We start from the raw sequence: 5,467 nt of genomic DNA, 5'->3' as shown, positions 1-5,467 counted from the left end.
CCAAGCACCAAGCAGGCTGGGGGGCAGAGCGTACTTTCCGAAGACAGCCAGAGCCACATCTCCCACCAAATGTAATCTTCTTACAACAGGTCTTGGACACTCCTCCCATGAAGGAGCAGAGTCTGGGTTCCCTCCCCCTGTAAAACTGGGCAGGTTTTTGTGACTGGTTCACTCAACACAGTACAACATAGTCACCTCTGTGTTAGGTCCTATGTGTTAGGTCACAACATAGTGACCTGTGACCTCTGACATAGGTCATAAAAGGCATTACTGTTTCTCCTCTGCTCACAGGACACCCCCACTTTCCTGCAGGCCACCGGACTCCTCTGAGGCCACCATGCTCTGAGGAAGCCCAAACAAGCCCTCGTGGGGAAGTCCACATGGCAAAGCCCGGAAGCCCCATGACATGAGAGACACTTGATCCACCTCCAGCTGACCTCCAGCCCCCGGTGCCATAGGCTCCAACTACCTTCTGACAAAACCACGGGAGACATTCAGAGCTGGAAGCACCAGACAAGCCTTTCTTGGATTTCTTGCCCACCCAAACCATGGGATAATACGTTGGTATGGTAATACTCATGGTCATAGTCACAAGAACAGTTGGAACAGCTAGCAAACTCGGTAAGAAACAGCACCACAGAGAGAGTGGCTGGGTAAAGGTGAGAGCAGCGAGCACCCCTGGGGATGAAGGTGGCCAGGGAAGGAGGCTTGGGCTGGGCTTGAAGGATGTAGGATTCAGGTAAGATGAAAGGCAGCCTGAAGCCTGAGGAGCGGTAGAAGGGTGTGGACAGAGCTGTGGAAGCACGGAGGCAAATCCCATCTCCAGGGCACAATGAGAAACTCACTAAACTAGAGCAGAGGCTCCCAGAGCAGCCAAAGTTAAGCTTGGAGAGGCGGCCAGGGCCTCACAGAGAGCGTGGGATGCCGGGCTACACCTGTCTGGATTCCATGGCCATGAGGAGCCATGAAATACTGGCATCGGTAGTAAAAGCAACTGGTGTTTCTACTTGTGAGGTAGCCAGGACTCTGCAACAACTTCACATTCAGAGCTTACAAAACCCAGTGAGAGCTTACGTGCCGTGTCAGAAGAAACTGAGGCTGGGAGCATGGAGATAGTCCATCCAAGCTCCAAGCTCCCCCAGCTCCAGTAAGTGTCAGAGCCTGGATTCCAACCTGGCTGGATCTGCTCAGCTCCCACACCCAGGTTTAAAGACACACACCCCTCGAAGACATTCTCCCCGCTGGGACGTCACGATCAGAGCCAAGTCCCAGGAAGCTCCGTCCAGCACCATTGGCAAGATGGACTTACGGCAGCGGTGTGGGAAGGGAGTCTGGAGGTAAGAAGGCCAGTTAGGAGACCATAGCTATCATCTTGGCAACAGGGAATGAGACTCTGCCTTCACTAGATTGGGGCTGTAGGCATGAGGAGGCCAGAGTCAAGGCTTAAATATGATTCCTTGCACCACATGCCTCTCGAAAAGAGAAGAAAAGTCAGCAGGAGCAAATTCTTTGAGCCAGGGACTGTGAATCTGGAGCTCATCCCAGGGCCAGTCCTTCTTCCTCAGGGGTTCCTTCCACGAGGGAAGGCCAGGAAGCCTAACCTCAAGCCCTCTTTGACCTTCAGAGATTGCAACATGACAAAAGAGGAACACAAACGCAGGCATCCCACATCACCAGAACAAATTAAGATAGAAGAAATGGCATTGGGATTGGTTTTAACATAGGTGCTTGACATTCAACATCTCGGGGTCTCACCCCAACCCTGTTCTCTCACCAGCTGTGTAGCCACGGGCGAAGCCACTTCCTCTATCTTGAAAGCCACACCCAGCCTTCCTCAGTCTCTCTTGCCCTCACTTCAAGAGAATGTGGACCTAAGAACTGGGCAGATCTGACAGTACAAACCCGGTCACATCACCACACCCTTCCGACACCCAGGTCCTCTGCTACTTGACTCTGCGGCTACTCCCAATGAAGAAGTGGACCCAGCCCCCACCCCCACCTTGAATCTGGGCTGACCACGTGATTTGCTTTGGCCAACAGGATGTGGCAGAAGTGACGGTGTGCTGCTTCCCAGTCCAACCCTCAGCAGGGCTTGTGCGCTCTAGTGCTTGACAACTACCGGGAGAACTGCCCCAAGCAGGCCCCGCTGGAGGGTGAGGCGCTGGGGCACCCCACCCCGCACCAACTGGGAGCCGCACGAGGGTGTCCCGGATTAGCTGGGAGCCATTCCAGGGTGTCCCGGACCAGCTGGGAGCCACAAGAGGGTGTCCAGACAGCATCAGCTGGGCCGCCTCCCTGCCCACCTGCAGCTGACCTCACACCAGATGAGATGGATGCCCATGACCCTGTAGCATCTTGAGGAATAATGGATGGCTGTTGAAAGCCATCAGGGTTTGGGGTGCTCTGATCAGCAGCAGTGGCTAACTGACACAGGTGTCAGAAGGATTTTGGTAGCTCACACCTATCACCACAGAGCCTTGCAAAAATCCCGTGGGTTCATATGTGGCACTTCATTCGAGGAAACTGAGGCTCTCAGAAGAAGGAGGCGATTTGCTTTACACACATAACTAGTAAACCATAAATCTGGAACTCGAGGCCAACCCATCTGACTGCCCGTTCTGAATTCCTTCTACCACACTTCACGGCCCATTAGGGATCCTTAAGCGATCAAGGACATTTCCTCTGGTCTTTGTTTGGCTTCCAGCACTGTCCATGCTCAGTGAGTAGAATGGGGAGGGCGAGGCCACGCCCACTGGTGAGGCCACGCCCACTGATCATGCCTCTGCAGTATGAGGCTTAGATACTTAGGTGTGAGTGGGAGGCACTTTGGGAAATGTGGTCTCAAGAGGCTGTGTGGTCCGCAGGACAGTGGGGAAAGCATCCGCCCTGTGAACAAGTCCGAGAAGCTTCGATGACCGTGACAAAAGGAGGGGATGAGTCAATGACCAAGGAATAGAAGGTTCTCCCCTCCTGAGACCCACTCCCCTGGAAGGGCTCTGGTCCAAGAGCACTCCCCGACCCCGTACCCGGCCCTGGGCCTGCTATTTCCTTCTCTGGGACTTTGTTTCCCCATCTGTGAGGAGTCCTCACCACGCTGGCGATTCTGAACCGCACCATCATGGGGTTGAAAATCCATAAAGTTTCCCAGAATTTATGTGAGGCCAGGACCACTGCCAGGTTTGGAGGCTCCCAGTATATGAAGGAATGTGCAAACATCAAAGCAAAGTTACAAGAATGATGGTGACCTTTTGTGTTTACATGGAACAAGTTAACCCTTAAAGTCCCTCAGCCCCACCCAGCACACTATGTTTTTGAGGATCACGAGCTAACAGACAGCAAGAGGCTAACACTGAAGCAGTTGGTGAGTGTATCCTGAGTCTGAAGGTGGGGGACCCCTCATACTGGTGGTTCAGTGAGGCTTGTCACTCATACCTCTGTGATTTAAACCCCTGTTTGGACACCTTACGTGACCGAGACCCAGCGGGGCCCAAGGCCAACGCCCCCATGGCCTTGGACCTGTGAGCAGGGGCTTGCTCCTGTAGGCAGTGAAATGCCTGGTTTGCATCCGAACTGGCAGTGACTAACGCAGCATAGCAGATACAATAAAACAGATCATGGAAAATTTAATGGCCCGTGGTCGGCAATCACTGAATTATTTATGCCATCCTTGCCTCTTCCGGATTTTCAATTGCTCGGCCCCCAGCCCTGCAGCCCTGGCCATGTGCACATTGCCAAGTCGAGGGGCCTGAAAAGAGAACGGGACCCAGGCGCCAAGAGGTAGGGGCTTTCTGGGTAACCCGGGGCATCAGTTGAGGGGAATTCTCTTAGCTTTTATTGTCTCATCTGCCAAATTAGAGGGTTCTCGTCCATGAATGAGTAACAGCTTAAATATATGCTGTTCATTTTGTTCAGGGATGATTCCCACATCCCTCCATCCTTTCCCAATCCCCGGGAGGTAGGCAGGATGGCTAATACGGTCATTTCCATTTTCCAGATAGTAAATTGAAGCCCAGAACTCTGAAAAGCCTCAGCCCAAAGTCAAGAGGCCAAAAAGCAGCCTCTTGGAGAGAACTTCCGATTTGAGACAGAGACCGAGTATAAAGAATTGAAATCCTCTCCATGCCAAAATCCTACTGAAGAAAAAAAGCCATAATAAGTACAAAAGTAAAGCCATCATAGGACCTATGCAAGGGTGCTCTCAGGGGACCGGAAATGTGGAGAAAGGTAGCAGGAATATGGTATCCAACTGATCGAGAAGCCAGAACAAGGAAACCACAAGTCGGTATAGGCCTAAGAGCCTTTCACTGAAACCAGAGTCTCCGAGAAACTACCAAAAGCGAGGGGGCCTTGGGGGGATTCGAACCGCTTGAAGCGTAGCTGGGCAGGTTGTCCCAGCCTCTTTTTGAGTATACAGGACAGGCGGCCTTGGCATTCAAGGCCTCAGCATTTAACCCCAGGAAAAAGTCCTGAGAACAACTTTCAAAATAAAATGGGGGTTCTGTTGGTATTTCTGTAGACTTGTGTTTCCTGACGTCCTCAACAGACTCCTAGAAGGGGAAAAGCAAAAAAGACAGCGACTCCATAGAGATAAAACAAAGGGAGTCTCCACCGTCCACACTGGCTCTTACGTGACCCGTACGCAGGAGCGTGTCGGTACAATGTGGAAGCTGCGCGGCTTCTACACAATTTTCCCTGCACGCTGGGTTTTGGGCCACCGACTAACAGCAGCTGAATTCCAGGCAAGGTGACCCCAGAGGCACACATACCGGACACGGTCCCCAGGCACCCCCAGAGCCCCTCGGGGCCACTTGCCTCACCTTGGGAGGGCTTATTACAAGGCACTTCTCATTCCCTGTGCATTTTGCCCTTGTTTTCATAACCAAGAAGCCTCCACCCTATTCCACACTTCCATCAAGCAACCCTTCTATTTTTTTAAACAGGTAAAGCCCTGTATTTACTGTCCTTTTTTTAATTAGAAATCTATCATGCATCTTTAAAACGCCAGCATTTTTATTAGTGTTATTTTTATTAATGTTTATAATAGAGAATTCTGAGTAGCTTGTACCACACCGTATTTTTTCTCATTAGTCTCATTATGCTGAATTAAAATTTCAAAGAAGGTAACGGTGTGGGGGACCTCACAGATCAAAAACCCTGTAAGAGAGGCTCTGCATACTCAGAGCAGAGTCTCCCTTCCTTCTGCATGGTGGCTGGTCATGAGGCTGGATTTCTGCTCCCTGTTTCAGCAAGCCTCACGCAGACACATCTAGGACCCTTACCCATCTGGGACAGAGGCCTTTTCTACATCCGGGCAGGGAAACATTCCAGGCCACAGCCAGTAGTGGTCAACCTAGCTATTTATTCACACATCTTATATATGTGTATATATATATATATATATATATATATATATATATAATATATATATAATTTGTATATACTATAAGTTTACAAATTCATATATTTT

General features: G+C 50.9%; 1 long non-coding RNA gene across 4 annotated transcripts; it reads left to right on the top strand.

Annotated features, from left to right (window-relative positions):
* Positions 1 to 304: 304 nt before the first annotated feature.
* On the top strand, positions 305 to 4,507 carry LOC115301583. Of its 4 annotated transcripts, none has more exons than XR_003913177.1 (3): positions 305 to 621; positions 1,778 to 3,777; positions 3,995 to 4,507. It is a non-coding gene; the product is annotated as an uncharacterized LOC115301583 (long non-coding RNA). The 4 variants fall into 4 exon arrangements; XR_003913179.1 differs by lacking the exon at positions 305 to 621 and adding an exon at positions 628 to 1,337; XR_003913178.1 differs by lacking the exon at positions 305 to 621 and having other exon boundaries at positions 628 to 3,361.
* The last annotated feature ends 960 nt before the right edge of the window (positions 4,508 to 5,467 follow it).

Source organism: Suricata suricatta, chromosome 9 (assembly GCF_006229205.1).
Source record: "Suricata suricatta isolate VVHF042 chromosome 9, meerkat_22Aug2017_6uvM2_HiC, whole genome shotgun sequence".
Classification (NCBI taxonomy): Eukaryota; Metazoa; Chordata; class Mammalia; order Carnivora; family Herpestidae; genus Suricata; species Suricata suricatta.
The sequence above is the reverse complement of the archived record's forward strand: the minus strand, read 5'-3'. Positions and strand labels throughout refer to the sequence as shown.